At 42.5% G+C, this 22,783-nt stretch overlaps 21 non-coding genes across 21 annotated transcripts; all 21 read left to right on the top strand.

Annotated features, from left to right (window-relative positions):
- Window positions 1-8,460: 8,460 nt before the first annotated feature.
- Window positions 8,461-8,532, top strand: Trnae-cuc (transfer RNA glutamic acid (anticodon CUC)). Its single transcript has one exon. It is a non-coding gene; the product is annotated as a tRNA-Glu (tRNA).
- Window positions 8,533-9,181: 649 nt separating this feature from the next.
- Trnae-cuc (transfer RNA glutamic acid (anticodon CUC)) lies at window positions 9,182-9,253 on the top strand. Its single transcript has one exon. It is a non-coding gene; the product is annotated as a tRNA-Glu (tRNA).
- A 621-nt stretch (window positions 9,254-9,874) lies between these two features.
- Window positions 9,875-9,946, top strand: Trnae-cuc (transfer RNA glutamic acid (anticodon CUC)). The gene has a single exon. It is a non-coding gene; the product is annotated as a tRNA-Glu (tRNA).
- A 649-nt stretch (window positions 9,947-10,595) lies between these two features.
- Window positions 10,596-10,667, top strand: Trnae-cuc (transfer RNA glutamic acid (anticodon CUC)). The gene has a single exon. It is a non-coding gene; the product is annotated as a tRNA-Glu (tRNA).
- Window positions 10,668-11,288: 621 nt separating this feature from the next.
- Window positions 11,289-11,360, top strand: Trnae-cuc (transfer RNA glutamic acid (anticodon CUC)). The gene has a single exon. It is a non-coding gene; the product is annotated as a tRNA-Glu (tRNA).
- A 649-nt stretch (window positions 11,361-12,009) lies between these two features.
- On the top strand, window positions 12,010-12,081 carry Trnae-cuc (transfer RNA glutamic acid (anticodon CUC)). The gene has a single exon. It is a non-coding gene; the product is annotated as a tRNA-Glu (tRNA).
- Window positions 12,082-12,702: 621 nt separating this feature from the next.
- On the top strand, window positions 12,703-12,774 carry Trnae-cuc (transfer RNA glutamic acid (anticodon CUC)). The gene has a single exon. It is a non-coding gene; the product is annotated as a tRNA-Glu (tRNA).
- A 649-nt stretch (window positions 12,775-13,423) lies between these two features.
- Trnae-cuc (transfer RNA glutamic acid (anticodon CUC)) lies at window positions 13,424-13,495 on the top strand. The gene has a single exon. It is a non-coding gene; the product is annotated as a tRNA-Glu (tRNA).
- Window positions 13,496-14,116: 621 nt separating this feature from the next.
- Window positions 14,117-14,188, top strand: Trnae-cuc (transfer RNA glutamic acid (anticodon CUC)). The gene has a single exon. It is a non-coding gene; the product is annotated as a tRNA-Glu (tRNA).
- Window positions 14,189-14,837: 649 nt separating this feature from the next.
- Window positions 14,838-14,909, top strand: Trnae-cuc (transfer RNA glutamic acid (anticodon CUC)). The gene has a single exon. It is a non-coding gene; the product is annotated as a tRNA-Glu (tRNA).
- A 621-nt stretch (window positions 14,910-15,530) lies between these two features.
- Trnae-cuc (transfer RNA glutamic acid (anticodon CUC)) lies at window positions 15,531-15,602 on the top strand. The gene has a single exon. It is a non-coding gene; the product is annotated as a tRNA-Glu (tRNA).
- Window positions 15,603-16,251: 649 nt separating this feature from the next.
- Window positions 16,252-16,323, top strand: Trnae-cuc (transfer RNA glutamic acid (anticodon CUC)). Its single transcript has one exon. It is a non-coding gene; the product is annotated as a tRNA-Glu (tRNA).
- Window positions 16,324-16,944: 621 nt separating this feature from the next.
- Window positions 16,945-17,016, top strand: Trnae-cuc (transfer RNA glutamic acid (anticodon CUC)). Its single transcript has one exon. It is a non-coding gene; the product is annotated as a tRNA-Glu (tRNA).
- Window positions 17,017-17,665: 649 nt separating this feature from the next.
- Trnae-cuc (transfer RNA glutamic acid (anticodon CUC)) lies at window positions 17,666-17,737 on the top strand. Its single transcript has one exon. It is a non-coding gene; the product is annotated as a tRNA-Glu (tRNA).
- A 621-nt stretch (window positions 17,738-18,358) lies between these two features.
- Window positions 18,359-18,430, top strand: Trnae-cuc (transfer RNA glutamic acid (anticodon CUC)). The gene has a single exon. It is a non-coding gene; the product is annotated as a tRNA-Glu (tRNA).
- A 649-nt stretch (window positions 18,431-19,079) lies between these two features.
- Window positions 19,080-19,151, top strand: Trnae-cuc (transfer RNA glutamic acid (anticodon CUC)). The gene has a single exon. It is a non-coding gene; the product is annotated as a tRNA-Glu (tRNA).
- A 621-nt stretch (window positions 19,152-19,772) lies between these two features.
- On the top strand, window positions 19,773-19,844 carry Trnae-cuc (transfer RNA glutamic acid (anticodon CUC)). Its single transcript has one exon. It is a non-coding gene; the product is annotated as a tRNA-Glu (tRNA).
- Window positions 19,845-20,493: 649 nt separating this feature from the next.
- On the top strand, window positions 20,494-20,565 carry Trnae-cuc (transfer RNA glutamic acid (anticodon CUC)). Its single transcript has one exon. It is a non-coding gene; the product is annotated as a tRNA-Glu (tRNA).
- A 621-nt stretch (window positions 20,566-21,186) lies between these two features.
- Trnae-cuc (transfer RNA glutamic acid (anticodon CUC)) lies at window positions 21,187-21,258 on the top strand. The gene has a single exon. It is a non-coding gene; the product is annotated as a tRNA-Glu (tRNA).
- Window positions 21,259-21,907: 649 nt separating this feature from the next.
- On the top strand, window positions 21,908-21,979 carry Trnae-cuc (transfer RNA glutamic acid (anticodon CUC)). Its single transcript has one exon. It is a non-coding gene; the product is annotated as a tRNA-Glu (tRNA).
- Window positions 21,980-22,600: 621 nt separating this feature from the next.
- Trnae-cuc (transfer RNA glutamic acid (anticodon CUC)) lies at window positions 22,601-22,672 on the top strand. The gene has a single exon. It is a non-coding gene; the product is annotated as a tRNA-Glu (tRNA).
- Window positions 22,673-22,783: the final 111 nt, after the last annotated feature.

Genomic DNA, 22,783 nt, shown 5'->3' with positions numbered 1-22,783 from the left:
GCTGAACATACTCAGTGAGGTCCCCAACCTGCTTATCGAGCGACATTTTCACTGTGATCTGAAACTTGATACTTCCTAGGTTATTTAGTTCCTGGTTGACCTTATCAGCTATCAGAGGCTTGATATCTGTAATGTCTATGTTTCTATCAACGTGCATGTGCCAACCTCTCAAATAGTTGCCTACAGCGCGCTCAGTGCGCACGAACTCTAGGTCAATAGCTCTATTCTGTCGTAATAATTCTAAAAGTTGTGGTTTCCTCATACAGGAATATCCGCCTAAACCCAAATCGTGTGCCTCGGCTTTCAGTTGTTTTACAGTGGGACGTGCTACGGGGGTATGTGATAACAATTCGACTAACCCGGCTCTCCCCAGTTTTGAATAACCCGTGTATCCAAGCTGTTTTGCTTGAGCTTTTAATTGTTTTACCGTAGGGGCTTCTAAACCTAGTAATCTCAACAATGCTGACTTCCGCATTCGAGAATACCCGATCACACCTCTCTGTTTTGCGACCCGCTTAAGCTCGCGTACAGTAGTCATAGTGTTTACACCTAACATAACCAATGTCTAATTGGAGTCTATCTTGAGCAGTCGCCTACGTTCTTTTATGTAGCCCTTTTTATTCTCGTAGATGAGTTGATGTCTGACTACGTTCGCTCCGTGAGCTTTACATAGACAGTAGTGCCCTTTAACCCCGATACCACACACAGAACACGTGTAGTTAGGACTTCCCATATGGAAACAACAGAACCTAGTCCTGCATTTCCTACCACAGACCTCGGTCTTCCCCATAAGTATGTATTCGCATCGGTATGGAGCGGGTCTCATGTTTACTTATATAGGTATTTTAATTTAATTGCTTCGCAACCAACGCAGTAGCTGCTATACCCAACACTATGAAGCCCAGTTCACGATTCATTTGTCCCTTGGATGGTGTGTAGTACTGAGCGAGTGTGGGTTTATTGAGCGGTTCCAATCGTTTACCAGTTAGTAGGTAGTATTCTTTCATTGCTTCATCGGCATCGTTGAATGTTTGAACGGCATGGTTTTCACGCTGGAGTTGTTCGTTAATAAAATCGATCCTCTGGAGGCGTTTTTTAGCGTACTCGGCCTGTGCCTTTTGTAATTTCTCAGTAGCGAGATCGTGCCGCTTCCTTTCTTCCTGTATTTCAGCCGCGTGGTCATCTCGTAGTTTCGAGAAGAGGAAATTACTCCCGGAAAATGCCAGGGCATTCACTAACGCCCCACCGACCATCATAGCTATCGTGGCCATCCTATATTTATTTCATTATATTTTCAGGTATTATCCCTTGTTTTACTAGGATGTCTTTTGTGGCCATCGCCATACCAAGGTTCATTATGAGCATACCCATATCCTGCAGGTTGAAATCTAGCTTGATAGTTGGTTGTTTAAGCACCATTTTAGTCAACCGAGCGTACCCTACGGCTAGACTGGCGACCACTGTGGCGTGGTATGCGTCGTTGACGAACGTTTTCCCCTCAGACATTATGTATATGATATAAAAATATTTAAATTATAACATGATATGCGGGTCGACAGTGGGGGGTACCACCTCACTGTTGGGGGGTACCACCTCACTGTGGGAGGGTACCCCCACGTATAACCATGTTATAACCACGGCAGCGCCTACAGCCAACAACAGTCGGGGGTTGATAATTTTATGTTGGTTACACCACCGTGTTTTACCGGCAGCTACTCTCTTAGGATTCTTCTGCCTGGTTACTGTGGGGGGTTCCTGTGAAGGGGTCACTTCCCCCACTGGTTCCTGTGAAGGGGTCACTTCCCTCACCTCGGGAGGGGTCTCCTGTGCAGCATCCATCTATACTATTATTATTTTTTTTTCTCTCAAATTGACAATGCTTTGCCGTGATAATCGCCGCCGTCACTGGAGCCAACAACATGCCATATTTGTGGTACAGCTCGCAGCTGATAGAGCTCACGGCGTGTTCGATAAAAGGGTCTTTCTCGAGGTCTTCCCACAGGTAAAGTCGGCGCTCTGGTGGAATGGGAAGGAAGTATGACACAATACCGGTGTATATCTGGGTCATAGCCGATCCTATTGTCTTTGTCATTTCTGCTCCGAGACGGGACTCGTATCTAGCGTACAGCTTATCGATTTCTTCGGCTGACATTTTGTGAATTTTATCCGGAGTGTAGTCTCCAAAGTAATGTTTGGCTTTGCCGCCAACAGCCAACGCCACCAGTTTCTCTTGCTTGTCATCATCCACTACCCCAGGTACCAACAATTGTTCGAGCAATTCCTCACACTCCATCTTATAATGTAACAAGTAAGATTTAGTTTTAACTATATAATACCCGATGCAGACAAAACACAGAGAAATGAAGGTTAAGTTGCACACGACAAACACTTCAAATATCATAGCTATACTTAGCATTTGCTTAGCTTTAGCTTTAGCTTAGCTTTGCTTAGCTTTGCTTAGCTTTAGCACACCCTATATGCTACTGGTTGGTCGGTCTTGAGCACGAGCTTAGCGTGTTTAGTTTCAGCGAGCTGTTTCTTCACCCGTTCACGTTCTAATTTGCTCATCACATCGTTCTCTCTCAAACACTCCTCAAACGAATCCCTGTCCTTGCAGTGAAATAAGGCCACCCATCGCGTCTGCTCCCTGAGGTCTTTCAACACCGAGTTGAACTTCTGCGCTAGCACCCAGACGCTGTGATTTGCATGCCGGCCGGAGAAGGCCAGGTATGATAGCATGTCTCTCTTTTTTGTTATCTCGCGATTAGAGCTGCAGTCGTCCAGTATAAACAGCATCGGTTCCCCTTTAAATTTCTCGTGAAGAGCTTTCAACCAGTCCTGCAGGCGTGTTCCAGGGTCGATTTTGTGTACGTCCGGGTCCGTCATCACCCAAGGTCGCGCGTACGTTTTATTCATGCTCAGAGTAGGGCACATGATAACGATGTTATCGAACACATCCTTGTAGTAACCCTCCAACATATCCAACACGAAAACGGTCTTCCCACAGCCAGTCTGCCCGCACACTATGGCGCAGTGTGGGTCAGTGGGGAGGTGGAGGTCAGTAGATGGCTTGCACGAATCTCCCATTGTCTATATTAAGTTGCGCGTCCATAATAACGTACAGATATAATTTCAACTTACCAGCGGGTTGAGCCTTCTTAGTAATCTGGATGGTTATCCCTTCGCTGCCGTTATCTATACGGCGCCCGCTACCGTGCAGTTTATCAACCCTGCGGGGGTTGGACCTGTTGATGCAAACCATTCGTGGTCAGCTCTGGAAAAGCACGGCCAAAGTGAGTGAGATAGACGGCCACATCGACTATGAAAAGGGCAAACTCGGTGAAACTGAGGACGAGTCTATGAAAGCCACCATCGAGGAACGAATACGTAATTTGGAAGAGGAAAGGCAGGTCTGGTTGGAGACAGCGTCCGGCTACAAAGAAAAGCTTCGATCCCAGACCAACCGTGTGCGGGAAACCATCAATCAAGTCCTCTACCGAGACACCACGTTAGCAGACAGGATTCGGATATTGTTCCGGGAGCAAGGGATCACCATCGCCAGCATTCTGACTGCATTGGGTTTCATCATATCAACCCTGGTGGTGTCACTGACAGGGCGTACTGTGGGGGGAACTCCCACACACCCCGGCGGTGGTGTTAAAGACTGGATAAAAAAACTCGGGAAAGGCCTAGCTAAACTGGCTGGTAAAGCCGCCGAAGCCCTTCCCGGCATCCTGGGTAGCATCGTCTCGTGGTTGTTGGGTGCTCTGGCTAAAACTGCCACGTGGCTCAGTCAAAACCTGTGGGCAGCCATCGTTGCCGTGGCGGGTCTGGTGTACGTAGCGGCTAAGAAATTTTTAACCAAATAAGCCCCAAAGCTACCCCACCAACCACCAGGGCCGTTTTACTATCAATATGCTGCTGATTGGAGGCCTGAATATGAGGGGCCACCTCCTGTGGTGTTGGTTGAACTTTAGACTCCGGGGGCGGCGCCACTATACCCGTTTCACGTGGTGGGATGTGTGGGATATAGGGGGTGTTGATATCGGGGTTGATACCCAACTTTTGATCCGCCGTGGCTATGACTATTTTGTTGTTATAACCCACCACTTTTTTTACTCTCAGTTGCATATCACTCGGAGCCATGTACAGCCCCACGGCGAACACGTAGTTGACTTTCGATCTGGCGTATTCTAACACGTTTTGGTAGCGTTCGATGGCCCGCGGGAGATCAACTGGAGAATTGATAGCATCCTCAACGTTGACAACGAACTGTTTCTGAGCGTCGTAAGCAGTTCCCTTACCGAGGATGTTGGAACGCGTCATCGACTGCCCACCCAACAGCGCCCACACGTACGTTCGAATCGAGTCGTTCAAGCGTATTGTACCAGCACGAGTGAATCCTTTCGATGTTTTTGAGATCATTTTAGTCCAGGCAGTGGTTGCATCAGGATTGGTTTGCTTTATGTAGCTGACATGGATCTGTTCATTCGTTGTGGGGCCTGTAAATGTATGACGGTGTGGGTTGTATGTACCATCTGCAGAACCGGCTATATATGTTCCGGACCTGTAGAAGTACACGTAAACTATACCGAGACCATGGTTAACACCAGGAAGGCGAAAGTCTTTATTCGTTGGAATCTCAAACTCCCCACAAACACGTTCATAAGCGCGTTTATCATAGGGGTTATTCGTCATACTCCACGCTTTATCTTGGGGAAGAGGAGCACTTATTTCCTTCAATATTCGTCTTGTTTGATAATAAATATGAAACAAAATGACTGCCTTACTCAGTTCGTCTATACCGTAGTCTAGTGTCACACCCGACCCTGTCGTCGCACACCACACAGCAAAGTTGAGTTGGTTCTGCCAAAACTGCATTGGGTTTTGATTCCAGTTTACCACCGCCTGCGCTTTATTAACGGTCACGATATAGTTTTCAAAGATATTAATAAAGGTTGTTTTAAACCCCGTACTATCTACCACCACGATTTTCAAGTGTGCTAAGTCCATATTATAATATGTACATAACACTTCCAGGAATAACGAGCGGTGAGGCCGTTCAGCTGACGCACGCGATCGATAACACGTCAGGCCAACTCGAAGTCGCACTCTGCGATATCACCTACCTACCGCAATGGACTAACATCAACGCCAGCAACAATAAGCTGTTCGTCAGTGGAACTCGCAGCCAGATAACTGACGGCTACTACAGCGTGTGCTCTCTAAACGACGAGGTCTTCAAACCCCTGGGAGCCGAACTCAAGATGAACGACTCAAACGGCACAGTGGTGTTAATCAACAACGGAAGAAACCCCTTGAGGCTCGGCCGACCATTAGCGAGGATACTCGGTATGTCTCCTGACGAGATAAAACCAACAACAACCGTCACAGGCACGAAGTTACCCGATCTAGTACCGTACCGAGAGCTGTACATTCATCTCGGTCAGGTGAGCACAACGTACAACATTCAAGGAGGTCACCCTTCCACTATACTGAGAGCAGTGCCGGTGAAAACTGAGAAATACAACGACGGTAGAACCGAGTCGTTTTCACCACGGCAGTATAAGAGATTAACCCAGGGCAACATACCTGAGCTGATAATATCGGTGTTAGATATAAATCATAATCCTGTAAATATAGGATACCTCAGCTTAACGCTTCATGTAAAATGACCAGCGCACAAGGACCCGGAGTGAAAAAATGCGTCAATATCGGGATCTCCGACCTCGGAGACACGCGCGGTTTCGACGCTCCCGGAGTAGATGGTAAATCGTACGCCTTGCAACTGAAAAACAACATTTACAAACGCGTTGAAGTCACCTCCGGTGGAACCCTAAGTGATATAGTAGATACCACAAGAGCAACAGTCAACACTAAGTACGCCCTTGTCAACACCGGTAATAACTGGATAATATACCCATCGTTCGGGGGTAAACTGTTCGACTTAGACGATGTTGAGAGCACTACCGTCGCCCGAAACAAGCCATATATGCTCGTCTTCACCGAAGATGACAAGTGGGTGTTGTTACCCGATAACGACTGGTTTCTCAATATTAGGCTCGGCTCCCCCTACATATTCACGGATAACAAAGACAACCACCTAAACAAAGTCGTGAACAATGGAACCCTGCTCGTGGCTTACGTCCCAACTCAGAGACGTAGCGTAGTCGTCAGCCCACTCGACACTATGGCAGCCCACATGCTATCGAGTAAACCGGCCATACAAAATGTGACATTGCAGTTGGTGTCTGAATTCGAAGGCGTGGTCAGTATACTAGAGAGTCTACCGGCAAACTCAACACTGATCATCAAAGTCTACCTAGGGGAACCATCGGGGAATGATGTCGAGATCGTGAAGGGGATCAAACTCGGGTGGGGGAAACGACACCAGTATCAAGTTTGCAACGTTTACGTGCGGGTGGGTGTCGGCTCCAACACCAGTCTGCAGGGGGTCAACGTGATCGTGGAAAACAAGATATCACTAACCAAGATCTTCCTGCCTGACAACATACACTTCATGGGTATGAAGTTCACCCCTGAATTATTATCAGAAAACCAGTTGGAAATTATATCGTAATAGTATAATAATGACCAGTCATCGTCCCAACACTACGCTTAACGACCTAGGAGATACGGAGGGATTCGATCAGCCTGGTGAGGAAGACACCTTATATATCCTGCACTTCAAAGACAACGTGTACAGACGTGTGTCGTTATCAGATTTAAAAGAGCCCAAATGGCTGATCAACTTAACACTCGCCTCACCTTATATCACAATAGACGAAAATGCGTGGATCTCTAAGATTAGGAACAACGGTATCTGGGTCGGGGATTTCATTCCGGAGAGGATATCCATGATAACTACTGATACCGAAAAAAATAGGTTAAAGACTGGAGTAAAAAATAAATTAACATTTAGCAATTATTCTTTTAACATAAGTCTTGATATATTCTCCACTTTCACACTCATCATAGAAGTCTTCTTTAATGATTTAGACAATGAAAACACCTCAAGAGTACACCAAATTTTACCCGGGGTGTCAATACACTGGTTTGACGAACACCAAGGCCAATATTGTCGTATTGTTATGCAACGGGATACCCACGGGGGTTCTATAAACCGCTTAATAAACCTCAGTGGGGTTTTTATTACAACAGGAAAGTCTATTAGATTCTCACCTATTACCCTGACTACTAGTCTAGAACTTATAGACTTCAAATTAATTTATAGAGTATTAACTGAAACCCAATTAAAACATCTTTCAAAATATATATTATAGGATGGGTCTGTACCCAGTCGTAGAGGAAGTAGCGAAGACGCTGGAAACCGTAGATGGGTTCCGCTTGAGGCAGTTATGTGATGTGAAACGCCAACTAGAACAAGACCGTGACACGCGGAAAGCACTATGTAAAAAGTACCATAGAGCTTTCAATATCGTGGACGGGGCTGACACTACCCTTATGACAACCAGCATGGGACTAGGGGCGGCAGGTGTTGGATTGTTAGCTACCATCGTGGCTACACCTATAGTGCTAGGTATTGAAATAACAGCTGGGGTGGCAGGGGTGTTAGGGTTGGCACTTAAGTTGATATCACGCAGACTGCATCGTAAGGCATTGAAACACGACGAGATCAGGGTTCTGGCCGAAGCAAAGCTCAACACAGTAAGTGGGCGTATTTCGACGGCACTCTCTGATAGTAAGATCTCAGAAGAGGAGTTTCGTTCAATCCTCTCTGAACTCACAAAATATAACGGAATGAAACAAGATATTCGGTCCAAGTCTCGTAAGTCTGCTATCAGCGAAGACGAGAAAAAAAAGTACATAGAACAAGGGATACAAAAAACCCAGCAAGCCTTTATTACGAACACCAAAGAGATCATAGGCGGTTCACGTTAAACTGTTTCATCGATATAAACGTGACATAGGCACCCAACTGTAGTAGGGGTAATAGTAGCAAGAGCTAAGGGCCCAACCAAAGCCTTAGTTAGTAAATAAGGCGTTGTAGAGACTTTTTTTTGAAAGTGGTCCAGAACCCCTATTCCCTATACTACTCATAAATAAGTGAAAAGGCATATTTGAGACTCACCAATATTGAAGAATATTTCAGCATCAATTGCTGTACGTGTCATACTACAAAATGAAATCCTCCGAATAAAATCCATGCCTTCTCTGTCCTGGACAAGAGTAGACTCGGCGGGTTCCTTGCTTAATTTGGCACATGCAACATGAGTGTCTCATGGCAATGTGGAAGCCACAGCTATTATTCATTCCAAGGGTGAACTGCACCCAAGCCTTCCTCTACAATTAATTCATTTACGATTGAAACTATATTGGAAGTAAGAAAAGAGAGACAGAAGGAAGAGTGCATGGGTAAGTGTCATCTAGGAAATATCACGTTGTGGCAACATGTTCCTACTTGAAGCAATACCTTGCTCCATCCCTAACATTGCAAGGTCCCAGGTGGTCTAGTGGTTAGGATTTGGCGCTCTCACCGCCACGGCCGGGGTTCGATTCCCCGTCTGGGAAGTACATTTTTCGCATATTTTTTTCTCAGTATTTATCAACTCCTCCTCACGTTTCATTCAGTTCAGCCGGAATTTCACTTTGCCTCTTTTTTTCGCAAGAAAACTAAGCCCAAACACTGTCACTGTAAAGGACGTCCACACAGTTCTTATATACAATTAACACTTGCACATCATAAGTATATATTTGTGTACATCCTTACTTTCGACAATGTGTAGACTCATTCTTATCTTGTGTGTCATTGTTGTGCTGTTCTGTGTAGACTTTATGTTGTGTGTCATTGTTTTACTGATTTATCAATGGACATTTTGTAAATATACCTATGTGCATGTGTATAGTAAGTGAGTGCGTATTTCCTACATGCAAGGTAAACAACATTGCTGTCAATGTATATAAAATACTAAGTAAATGTCATATATGCGAGAGTGCGCCTTGTTATTAGATAGGACAAATTGTATGGATAACTTGTTGGAGTGGCATGTTATTAGATGACTAAAAGTCTAAATCATTCTTCATTTCAATGTAAGGCGAAGAGACTTATACTCTTCACTGTCGTTGTTTCAAAGGGGCAGTTCTGTTCCATTTATGGATGTGACCTTGCCCTGATTTTCGAAGAGACATGTCAATCTTATGTCCAGACATACCATCAGTGTCCCAGGTGGTCTAGTGGTTAGGATTTGGCGCTCTCACCGCCACGGCCGGGGTTCGATTCCCCGTCTGGGAAGTAACTTTTTTCCATTTTAAGATTTGGGAATAATTTGGCTGGAGTCAGCCACAACGCCTTAATTGCTCTACATTGTGTGTATTGCCCTCACTCTACAACATACGTAACAACACACCTAAATACTACTTTGCTATCTAGTTCCATTGGAGGAAAGGTGTACTGTTCACATACTTCACTTCGCTATAAACACAAAAAAGCATCTCGGCACTCCGATTGTCCCATAAATAAGTGAAAAGGCATATTTGAGACTCACCAATATTGAAGAATATTTCAGCATCAATTGCTGTACGTGTCATACTACAAAATGAAATCCTCCGAATAAAATCCATGCCTTCTCTGTCCTGGACAAGAGTAGACTCGGCGGGTTCCTTGCTTAATTTGGCACATGCAACATGAGTGTCTCATGGCAATGTGGAAGCCACAGCTATTATTCATTCCAAGGGTGAACTGCACCCAAGCCTTCCTCTACAATTAATTCATTTACGATTGAAACTATATTGGAAGTAAGAAAAGAGAGACAGAAGGAAGAGTGCATGGGTAAGTGTCATCTAGGAAATATCACGTTGTGGCAACATGTTCCTACTTGAAGCAATACCTTGCTCCATCCCTAACATTGCAAGGTCCCAGGTGGTCTAGTGGTTAGGATTTGGCGCTCTCACCGCCACGGCCGGGGTTCGATTCCCCGTCTGGGAAGTACATTTTTCGCATATTTTTTTCTCAGTATTTATCAACTCCTCCTCACGTTTCATTCAGTTCAGCCGGAATTTCACTTTGCCTCTTTTTTTCGCAAGAAAACTAAGCCCAAACACTGTCACTGTAAAGGACGTCCACACAGTTCTTATATACAATTAACACTTGCACATCATAAGCATATATTTGTGTACATCCTTACTTTCGACAATGTGTAGACTCATTCTTATCTTGTGTGTCATTGTTGTGCTGTTCTGTGTAGACTTTATGTTGTGTGTCATTGTTTTACTGATTTATCAATGGACATTTTGTAAATATACCTATGTGCATGTGTATAGTAAGTGAGTGCGTATTTCCTACATGCAAGGTAAACAACATTGCTGTCAATGTATATAAAATACTAAGTAAATGTCATATATGCGAGAGTGCGCCTTGTTATTAGATAGGACAAATTGTATGGATAACTTGTTGGAGTGGCATGTTATTAGATGACTAAAAGTCTAAATCATTCTTCATTTCAATGTAAGGCGAAGAGACTTATACTCTTCACTGTCGTTGTTTCAAAGGGGCAGTTCTGTTCCATTTATGGATGTGACCTTGCCCTGATTTTCGAAGAGACATGTCAATCTTATGTCCAGATATACCATCAGTGTCCCAGGTGGTCTAGTGGTTAGGATTTGGCGCTCTCACCGCCACGGCCGGGGTTCGATTCCCCGTCTGGGAAGTAACTTTTTTCCATTTTAAGATTTGGGAATAATTTGGCTGGAGTCAGCCACAACGCCTTAATTGCTCTACATTGTGTGTATTGCCCTCACTCTACAACATACGTAACAACACACCTAAATACTACTTTGCTATCTAGTTCCATTGGAGGAAAGGTGTACTGTTCACATACTTCACTTCGCTATAAACACAAAAAAGCATCTCGGCACTCCGATTGTCCCATAAATAAGTGAAAAGGCATATTTGAGACTCACCAATATTGAAGAATATTTCAGCATCAATTGCTGTACGTGTCATACTACAAAATGAAATCCTCCGAATAAAATCCATGCCTTCTCTGTCCTGGACAAGAGTAGACTCGGCGGGTTCCTTGCTTAATTTGGCACATGCAACATGAGTGTCTCATGGCAATGTGGAAGCCACAGCTATTATTCATTCCAAGGGTGAACTGCACCCAAGCCTTCCTCTACAATTAATTCATTTACGATTGAAACTATATTGGAAGTAAGAAAAGAGAGACAGAAGGAAGGGTGCATGGGTAAGTGTCATCTAGGAAATATCACGTTGTGGCAACATGTTCCTACTTGAAGCAATACCTTGCTCCATCCCTAACATTGCAAGGTCCCAGGTGGTCTAGTGGTTAGGATTTGGCGCTCTCACCGCCACGGCCGGGGTTCGATTCCCCGTCTGGGAAGTACATTTTTCGCATATTTTTTTCTCAGTATTTATCAACTCCTCCTCACGTTTCATTCAGTTCAGCCAGAATTTCACTTTACCTCTTTTTTTCGCAAGAAAACTAAGCCCAAACACTGTCACTGTAAAGGACGTCCACACAGTTCTTATATACAATTAACACTTGCACATCATAAGTATATATTTGTGTACATCCTTACTTTCGACAATGTGTAGACTCATTCTTATCTTGTGTATCATTGTTGTACTGTTCTGTGTAGACTTTATGTTGTGTGTCATTGTTTTACTGATTTATCAATGGACATTTTGTAAATATACCTATGTGCATGTGTATAGTAAGTGAGTGCGTATTTCCTACATGCAAGGTAAACAACATTGCTGTCAATGTATATAAAATACTAAGTAAATGTCATATATGCGAGAGTGCGCCTTGTTATTAGATAGGACAAATTGTATGGATAACTTGTTGGAGTGGCATGTTTTTAGATGACTAAATGTCTAAATCATTCTTCATTTCAATGTAAGGCGAAGAGACTTATACTCTTCACTGTCGTTGTTTCAAAGGGGCAGTTCTGTTCCATTTATGGATGTGACCTTGCCCTGATTTTCGAAGAGACATGTCAATCTTATGTCCAGATATACCATCAGTGTCCCAGGTGGTCTAGTGGTTAGGATTTGGCGCTCTCACCGCCACGGCCGGGGTTCGATTCCCCGTCTGGGAAGTAACTTTTTTCCATTTTAAGATTTGGGAATAATTTGGCTGGAGTCAGCCACAACGCCTTAATTGCTCTACATTGTGTGTATTGCCCTCACTCTACAACATACGTAACAACACACCTAAATACTACTTTGCTATCTAGTTCCATTGGAGGAAAGGTGTACTGTTCACATACTTCACTTCGCTATAAACACAAAAAAGCATCTCGGCACTCCGATTGTCCCATAAATAAGTGAAAAGGCATATTTGAGACTCACCAATATTGAAGAATATTTCAGCATCAATTGCTGTACGTGTCATACTACAAAATGAAATCCTCCGAATAAAATCCATGCCTTCTCTGTCCTGGACAAGAGTAGACTCGGCGGGTTCCTTGCTTAATTTGGCACATGCAACATGAGTGTCTCATGGCAATGTGGAAGCCACAGCTATTATTCATTCCAAGGGTGAACTGCACCCAAGCCTTCCTCTACAATTAATTCATTTACGATTGAAACTATATTGGAAGTAAGAAAAGAGAGACAGAAGGAAGAGTGCATGGGTAAGTGTCATCTAGGAAATATCACGTTGTGGCAACATGTTCCTACTTGAAGCAATACCTTGCTCCATCCCTAACATTGCAAGGTCCCAGGTGGTCTAGTGGTTAGGATTTGGCGCTCTCACCGCCACGGCCGGGGTTCGATTCCCCGTCTGGGAAGTACATTTTTCGCATATTTTTTTCTCAGTATTTATCAACTCCTCCTCACGTTTCATTCAGTTCAGCCGGAATTTCACTTTGCCTCTTTTTTTCGCAAGAAAACTAAGCCCAAACACTGTCACTGTAAAGGACGTCCACACAGTTCTTATATACAATTAACACTTGCACATCATAAGTATATATTTGTGTACATCCTTACTTTCGACAATGTGTAGACTCATTCTTATCTTGTGTGTCATTGTTGTGCTGTTCTGTGTAGACTTTATGTTGTGTGTCATTGTTTTACTGATTTATCAATGGACATTTTGTAAATATACCTATGTGCATGTGTATAGTAAGTGAGTGCGTATTTCCTACATGCAAGGTAAACAACATTGCTGTCAATGTATATAAAATACTAAGTAAATGTCATATATGCGAGAGTGCGCCTTGTTATTAGATAGGACAAATCGTATGGATAACTTGTTGGAGTGGCATGTTTTTAGATGACTAAATGTCTAAATCATTCTTCATTTCAATGTAAGGCGAAGAGACTTATACTCTTCACTGTCGTTGTTTCAAAGGGGCAGTTCTGTTCCATTTATGGATGTGACCTTGCCCTGATTTTCGAAGAGACATGTCAATCTTATGTCCAGATATACCATCAGTGTCCCAGGTGGTCTAGTGGTTAGGATTTGGCGCTCTCACCGCCACGGCCGGGGTTCGATTCCCCGTCTGGGAAGTAATTTTTTTCCATTTTAAGATTTGGGAATAATTTGGCTGGAGTCAGCCACAACGCCTTAATTGCTCTACATTGTGTGTATTGCCCTCACTCTACAACATACGTAACAACACACCTAAATACTACTTTGCTATCTAGTTCCATTGGAGGAAAGGTGTACTGTTCACATACTTCACTTCGCTATAAACACAAAAAAGCATCTCGGCACTCCGATTGTCCCATAAATAAGTGAAAAGGCATATTTGAGACTCACCAATATTGAAGAATATTTCAGCATCAATTGCTGTACGTGTCATACTACAAAATGAAATCCTCCGAATAAAATCCATGCCTTCTCTGTCCTGGACAAGAGTAGACTCGGCGGGTTCCTTGCTTAATTTGGCACATGCAACATGAGTGTCTCATGGCAATGTGGAAGCCACAGCTATTATTCATTCCAAGGGTGAACTGCACCCAAGCCTTCCTCTACAATTAATTCATTTACGATTGAAACTATATTGGAAGTAAGAAAAGAGAGACAGAAGGAAGGGTGCATGGGTAAGTGTCATCTAGGAAATATCACGTTGTGGCAACATGTTCCTACTTGAAGCAATACCTTGCTCCATCCCTAACATTGCAAGGTCCCAGGTGGTCTAGTGGTTAGGATTTGGCGCTCTCACCGCCACGGCCGGGGTTCGATTCCCCGTCTGGGAAGTACATTTTTCGCATATTTTTTTCTCAGTATTTATCAACTCCTCCTCACGTTTCATTCAGTTCAGCCAGAATTTCACTTTACCTCTTTTTTTCGCAAGAAAACTAAGCCCAAACACTGTCACTGTAAAGGACGTCCACACAGTTCTTATATACAATTAACACTTGCACATCATAAGTATATATTTGTGTACATCCTTACTTTCGACAATGTGTAGACTCATTCTTATCTTGTGTATCATTGTTGTACTGTTCTGTGTAGACTTTATGTTGTGTGTCATTGTTTTACTGATTTATCAATGGACATTTTGTAAATATACCTATGTGCATGTGTATAGTAAGTGAGTGCGTATTTCCTACATGCAAGGTAAACAACATTGCTGTCAATGTATATAAAATACTAAGTAAATGTCATATATGCGAGAGTGCGCCTTGTTATTAGATAGGACAAATTGTATGGATAACTTGTTGGAGTGGCATGTTTTTAGATGACTAAATGTCTAAATCATTCTTCATTTCAGTGTAAGGCGAAGAGACTTATACTCTTCACTGTCGTTGTTTCAAAGGGGCAGTTCTGTTCCATTTATGGATGTGACCTTGCCCTGATTTTCGAAGAGACATGTCAATCTTATGTCCAGATATACCATCAGTGTCCCAGGTGGTCTAGTGGTTAGGATTTGGCGCTCTCACCGCCACGTCCGGGGTTCGATTCCCCGTCTGGGAAGTAACTTTTTTCCATTTTAAGATTTGGGAATAATTTGGCTGGAGTCAGCCACAACGCCTTAATTGCTCTACATTGTGTGTATTGCCCTCACTCTACAACATACGTAACAACACACCTAAATACTACTTTGCTATCTAGTTCCATTGGAGGAAAGGTGTACTGTTCACATACTTCACTTCGCTATAAACACAAAAAAGCATCTCGGCACTCCGATTGTCCCATAAATAAGTGAAAAGGCATATTTGAGACTCACCAATATTGAAGAATATTTCAGCATCAATTGCTGTACGTGTCATACTACAAAATGAAATCCTCCGAATAAAATCCATGCCTTCTCTGTCCTGGACAAGAGTAGACTCGGCGGGTTCCTTGCTTAATTTGGCACATGCAACATGAGTGTCTCATGGCAATGTGGAAGCCACAGCTATTATTCATTCCAAGGGTGAACTGCACCCAAGCCTTCCTCTACAATTAATTCATTTACGATTGAAACTATATTGGAAGTAAGAAAAGAGAGACAGAAGGAAGAGTGCATGGGTAAGTGTCATCTAGGAAATATCACGTTGTGGCAACATGTTCCTACTTGAAGCAATACCTTGCTCCATCCCTAACATTGCAAGGTCCCAGGTGGTCTAGTGGTTAGGATTTGGCGCTCTCACCGCCACGGCCGGGGTTCGATTCCCCGTCTGGGAAGTACATTTTTCGCATATTTTTTTCTCAGTATTTATCAACTCCTCCTCACGTTTCATTCAGTTCAGCCAGAATTTCACTTTACCTCTTTTTTTCGCAAGAAAACTAAGCCCAAACACTGTCACTGTAAAGGACGTCCACACAGTTCTTATATACAATTAACACTTGCACATCATAAGTATATATTTGTGTACATCCTTACTTTCGACAATGTGTAGACTCATTCTTATCTTGTGTATCATTGTTGTACTGTTCTGTGTAGACTTTATGTTGTGTGTCATTGTTTTACTGATTTATCAATGGACATTTTGTAAATATACCTATGTGCATGTGTATAGTAAGTGAGTGCGTATTTCCTACATGCAAGGTAAACAACATTGCTGTCAATGTATATAAAATACTAAGTAAATGTCATATATGCGAGAGTGCGCCTTGTTATTAGATAGGACAAATTGTATGGATAACTTGTTGGAGTGGCATGTTATTAGATGACTAAAAGTCTAAATCATTCTTCATTTCAATGTAAGGCGAAGAGACTTATACTCTTCACTGTCGTTGTTTCAAAGGGGCAGTTCTGTTCCATTTATGGATGTGACCTTGCCCTGATTTTCGAAGAGACATGTCAATCTTATGTCCAGATATACCATCAGTGTCCCAGGTGGTCTAGTGGTTAGGATTTGGCGCTCTCACCGCCACGGCCGGGGTTCGATTCCCCGTCTGGGAAGTAACTTTTTTCCATTTTAAGATTTGGGAATAATTTGGCTGGAGTCAGCCACAACGCCTTAATTGCTCTACATTGTGTGTATTGCCCTCACTCTACAACATACGTAACAACACACCTAAATACTACTTTGCTATCTAGTTCCATTGGAGGAAAGGTGTACTGTTCACATACTTCACTTCGCTATAAACACAAAAAAGCATCTCGGCACTCCGATTGTCCCATAAATAAGTGAAAAGGCATATTTGAGACTCACCAATATTGAAGAATATTTCAGCATCAATTGCTGTACGTGTCATACTACAAAATGAAATCCTCCGAATAAAATCCATGCCTTCTCTGTCCTGGACAAGAGTAGACTCGGTGGGTTCCTTGCTTAATTTGGCACATGCAACATGAGTGTCTCATGGCAATGTGGAAGCCACAGCTATTATTCATTCCAAGGGTGAACTGCACCCAAGCCTTCCTCTACAATTAATTCATTTACGATTGAAACTATATTGGAAGTAAGAAAAGAGAGACAGAAGGAAGAGTGCATGGGTAAGTGTCATCTAGGAAATATCACGTTGTGGCAACATGTTCCTACTTGAAGCAATACCTTGCTCCATCCCTAACATTGCAAGGTCCCAGGTGGTCTAGTGGTTAGGATTTGGCGCTCTCACCGCCACGGCCGGGGTTCGATTCCCCGTCTGGGAAGTACATTTTTCGCATATTTTTTTCTCAGTATTTATCAACTCCTCCTCACGTTTCATTCAGTTCAGCCAGAATTTCACTTTACCTCTTTTTTTCGCAAGAAAACTAAGCCCAAACACTGTCACTGTAAAGGACGTCCACACAGTTCTTATATACAATTAACACTTGCACATCATAAGTATATATTTGTGTACATCCTTACTTTCGACAATGTGTAGACTCATTCTTATCTTGTGTATCATTGTTGTACTGTTCTGTGTAGACTTTATGTTGTGTGTCATTGTTTTACTGATTTATCAATGGACATTTTGTAAATATACCTATGTGCATGTGTATAGTAAGTGAGTGCGTATTTCCTACATGCAAGGTAAACAACATTGCTGTCAATGTATATAAAATACTAAGTAAATGTCATATATGCGAGAGTGCGCCTTGTTATTAGATAGGACAAATTGTATGGATAACTTGTTGGAGTGGCATGTTATTAGATGACTAAAAGTCTAAATCATTCTTCATTTCAATGTAAGGCGAAGAGACTTATACTCTTCACTGTCGTTGTTTCAAAGGGGCAGTTCTGTTCCATTTATGGATGTGACCTTGCCCTGATTTTCGAAGAGACATGTCAATCTTATGTCCAGATATACCATCAGTGTCCCAGGTGGTCTAGTGGTTAGGATTTGGCGCTCTCACCGCCACGGCCGGGGTTCGATTCCCCGTCTGGGAAGTAACTTTTTTCCATTTTAAGATTTGGGAATAATTTGGCTGGAGTCAGCCACAACGCCTTAATTGCTCTACATTGTGTGTATTGCCCTCACTCTACAACATACGTAACAACACACCTAAATACTACTTTGCTATCTAGTTCCATTGGAGGAAAGGTGTACTGTTCACATACTTCACTTCGCTATAAACACAAAAAAGCATCTCGGCACTCCGATTGTCCCATAAATAAGTGAAAAGGCATATTTGAGACTCACCAATATTGAAGAATATTTCAGCATCAATTGCTGTACGTGTCATACTACAAAATGAAATCCTCCGAATAAAATCCATGCCTTCTCTGTCCTGGACAAGAGTAGACTCGGTGGGTTCCTTGCTTAATTTGGCACATGCAACATGAGTGTCTCATGGCAATGTGGAAGCCACAGCTATTATTCATTCCAAGGGTGAACTGCACCCAAGCCTTCCTCTACAATTAATTCATTTACGATTGAAACTATATTGGAAGTAAGAAAAGAGAGACAGAAGGAAGAGTGCATGGGTAAGTGTCATCTAGGAAATATCACGTTGTGGCAACATGTTCCTACTTGAAGCAATACCTTGCTCCATCCCTAACATTGCAAGGTCCCAGGTGGTCTAGTGGTTAGGATTTGGCGCTCTCACCGCCACGGCCGGGGTTCGATTCCCCGTCTGGGAAGTACATTTTTCGCATATTTTTTTCTCAGTATTTATCAACTCCTCCTCACGTTTCATTCAGTTCAGCCGGAATTTCACTTTGCCTCTTTTTTTCGCAAGAAAACTAAGCCCAAACACTGTCACTGTAAAGGACGTCCACACAGTTCTTATATACAATTAACACTTGCACATCATAAGTATATATTTGTGTACATCCTTTCTTTCGACAATGTGTAGACTCATTCTTATCTTGTGTGTCATTGTTGTGCTGTTCTGTGTAGACTTTATGTTGTGTGTCATTGTTTTACTGATTTATCAATGGACATTTTGTAAATATACCTATGTGCATGTGTATAGTAAGTGAGTGCGTATTTCCTACATGCAAGGTAAACAACATTGCTGTCAATGTATATAAAATACTAAGTAAATGTCATATATGCGAGAGTGCGCCTTGTTATTAGATAGGACAAATTGTATGGATAACTTGTTGGAGTGGCATGTTATTAGATGACTAAAAGTCTAAATCATTCTTCATTTCAATGTAAGGCGAAGAGACTTATACTCTTCACTGTCGTTGTTTCAAAGGGGCAGTTCTGTTCCATCTATGGATGTGACCTTGCCCTGATTATCGAAGAGACATGTCAATCTTATGTCCAGATATACCATCAGTGTCCCAGGTGGTCTAGTGGTTAGGATTTGGCGCTCTCACCGCCACGGCCGGGGTTCGATTCCCCGTCTGGGAAGTAACTTTTTTCCATTTTAAGATTTGGGAATAATTTGGCTGGAGTCAGCCACAACGCCTTAATTGCTCTACATTGTGTGTATTGCCCTCACTCTACAACATACGTAACAACACACCTAAATACTACTTTGCTATCTAGTTCCATTGGAGGAAAGGTGTACTGTTCACATACTTCACTTCGCTATAAACACAAAAAAGCATCTCGGCACTCCGATTGTCCCATAAATAAGTGAAAAGGCATATTTGAGACTCACCAATATTGAAGAATATTTCAGCATCAATTGCTGTACGTGTCATACTACAAAATGAAATCCTCCGAATAAAATCCATGCCTTCTCTGTCCTGGACAAGAGTAGACTCGGTGGGTTCCTTGCTTAATTTGGCACATGCAACATGAGTGTCTCATGGCAATGTGGAAGCCACAGCTATTATTCATTCCAAGGGTGAACTGCACCCAAGCCTTCCTCTACAATTAATTCATTTACGATTGAAACTATATTGGAAGTAAGAAAAGAGAGACAGAAGGAAGAGTGCATGGGTAAGTGTCATCTAGGAAATATCACGTTGTGGCAACATGTTCCTACTTGAAGCAATACCTTGCTCCATCCCTAACATTGCAAGGTCCCAGGTGGTCTAGTGGTTAGGATTTGGCGCTCTCACCGCCACGGCCGGGGTTCGATTCCCCGTCTGGGAAGTACATTTTTCGCATATTTTTTTCTCAGTATTTATCAACTCCTCCTCACGTTTCATTCAGTTCAGCCGGAATTTCACTTTGCCTCTTTTTTTCGCAAGAAAACTAAGCCCAAACACTGTCACTGTAAAGGACGTCCACACAGTTCTTATATACAATTAACACTTGCACATCATAAGTATATATTTGTGTACATCCTTTCTTTCGACAATGTGTAGACTCATTCTTATCTTGTGTGTCATTGTTGTGCTGTTCTGTGTAGACTTTATGTTGTGTGTCATTGTTTTACTGATTTATCAATGGACATTTTGTAAATATACCTATGTGCATGTGTATAGTAAGTGAGTGCGTATTTCCTACATGCAAGGTAAACAACATTGCTGTCAATGTATATAAAATACTAAGTAAATGTCATATATGCGAGAGTGCGCCTTGTTATTAGATAGGACAAATTGTATGGATAACTTGTTGGAGTGGCATGTTATTAGATGACTAAAAGTCTAAATCATTCTTCATTTCAATGTAAGGCGAAGAGACTTATACTCTTCACTGTCGTTGTTTCAAAGGGGCAGTTCTGTTCCATCTATGGATGTGACCTTGCCCTGATTATCGAAGAGACATGTCAATCTTATGTCCAGATATACCATCAGTGTCCCAGGTGGTCTAGTGGTTAGGATTTGGCGCTCTCACCGCCACGGCCGGGGTTCGATTCCCCGTCTGGGAAGTAACTTTTTTCCATTTTAAGATTTGGGAATAATTTGGCTGGAGTCAGCCACAACGCCTTAATTGCTCTACATTGTGTGTATTGCCCTCACTCTACAACATACGTAACAACACACCTAAATACTACTTTGCTATCTAGTTCCATTGGAGGAAAGGTGTACTGTTCACATACTTCACTTCGCTATAAACACAAAAAAGCATCTCGGCACTCCGATTGTCCCATAAATAAGTGAAAAGGCATATTTGAGACTCACCAATATTGAAGAATATTTCAGCATCAATTGCTGTACGTGTCATACTACAAAATGAAATCCTCCGAATAAAATCCATGCCTTCTCTGTCCTGGACAAGAGTAGACTCGGCGGGTTCCTTGCTTAATTTGGCACATGCAACATGAGTGTCTCATGGCAATGTGGAAGCCACAGCTATTATTCATTCCAAGGGTGAACTGCACCCAAGCCTTCCTCTACAATTAATTCATTTACGATTGAAACTATATTGGAAGTAAGAAAAGAGAGACAGAAGGAAGAGTGCATGGGTAAGTGTCATCTAGGAAATATCACGTTGTGGCAACATGTTCCTACTTGAAGCAATACCTTGCTCCATCCCTAACATTGCAAGGTCCCAGGTGGTCTAGTGGTTAGGATTTGGCGCTCTCACCGCCACGGCCGGGGTTCGATTCCCCGTCTGGGAAGTACATTTTTCGCATATTTTTTTCTCAGTATTTATCAACTCCTCCTCACGTTTCATTCAGTTCAGCCAGAATTTCACTTTACCTCTTTTTTTCGCAAGAAAACTAAGCCCAAACACTGTCACTGTAAAGGACGTCCACACAGTTCTTATATACAATTAACACTTGCACATCATAAGTATATATTTGTGTACATCCTTACTTTCGACAATGTGTAGACTCATTCTTATCTTGTGTATCATTGTTGTACTGTTCTGTGTAGACTTTATGTTGTGTGTCATTGTTTTACTGATTTATCAATGGACATTTTGTAAATATACCTATGTGCATGTGTATAGTAAGTGAGTGCGTATTTCCTACATGCAAGGTAAACAACATTGCTGTCAATGTATATAAAATACTAAGTAAATGTCATATATGCGAGAGTGCGCCTTGTTATTAGATAGGACAAATTGTATGGATAACCTGTTGGAGTGGCATGTTATTAGATGACTAAAAGTCTAAATCATTCTTCATTTCAATGTAAGGCGAAGAGACTTATACTCTTCACTGTCGTTGTTTCAAAGGGGCAGTTCTGTTCCATTTATGGATGTGACCTTGCCCTGATTTTCGAAGAGACATGTCAATCTTATGTCCAGATATACCATCAGTGTCCCAGGTGGTCTAGTGGTTAGGATTTGGCGCTCTCACCGCCACGGCCGGGGTTCGATTCCCCGTCTGGGAAGTAACTTTTTTCCATTTTAAGATTTGGGAATAATTTGGCTGGAGTCAGCCACAACGCCTTAATTGCTCTACATTGTGTGTATTGCCCTCACTCTACAACATACGTAACAACACACCTAAATACTACTTTGCTATCTAGTTCCATTGGAGGAAAGGTGTACTGTTCACATACTTCACTTCGCTATAAACACAAAAAAGCATCTCGGCACTCCGATTGTCCCATAAATAAGTGAAAAGGCATATTTGAGACTCACCAATATTGAAGAATATTTCAGCATCAATTGCTGTACGTGTCATACTACAAAATGAAATCCTCCGAATAAAATCCATGCCTTCTCTGTCCTGGACAAGAGTAGACTCGGTGGGTTCCTTGCTTAATTTGGCACATGCAACATGAGTGTCTCATGGCAATGTGGAAGCCACAGCTATTATTCATTCCAAGGGTGAACTGCACCCAAGCCTTCCTCTACAATTAATTCATTTACGATTGAAACTATATTGGAAGTAAGAAAAGAGAGACAGAAGGAAGAGTGCATGGGTAAGTGTCATCTAGGAAATATCACGTTGTGGCAACATGTTCCTACTTGAAGCAATACCTTGCTCCATCCCTAACATTGCAAGGTCCCAGGTGGTCTAGTGGTTAGGATTTGGCGCTCTCACCGCCACGGCCGGGGTTCGATTCCCCGTCTGGGAAGTACATTTTTCGCATATTTTTTTCTCAGTATTTATCAACTCCTCCTCACGTTTCATTCAGTTCAGCCGGAATTTCACTTTGCCTCTTTTTTTCGCAAGAAAACTAAGCCCA

Source organism: Haliotis asinina, chromosome 14 (genome assembly GCF_037392515.1).
Source record: "Haliotis asinina isolate JCU_RB_2024 chromosome 14, JCU_Hal_asi_v2, whole genome shotgun sequence".
Classification (NCBI taxonomy): Eukaryota; Metazoa; Mollusca; class Gastropoda; order Lepetellida; family Haliotidae; genus Haliotis; species Haliotis asinina.
This window is presented reverse-complemented; position numbering and strand designations above follow the sequence as displayed.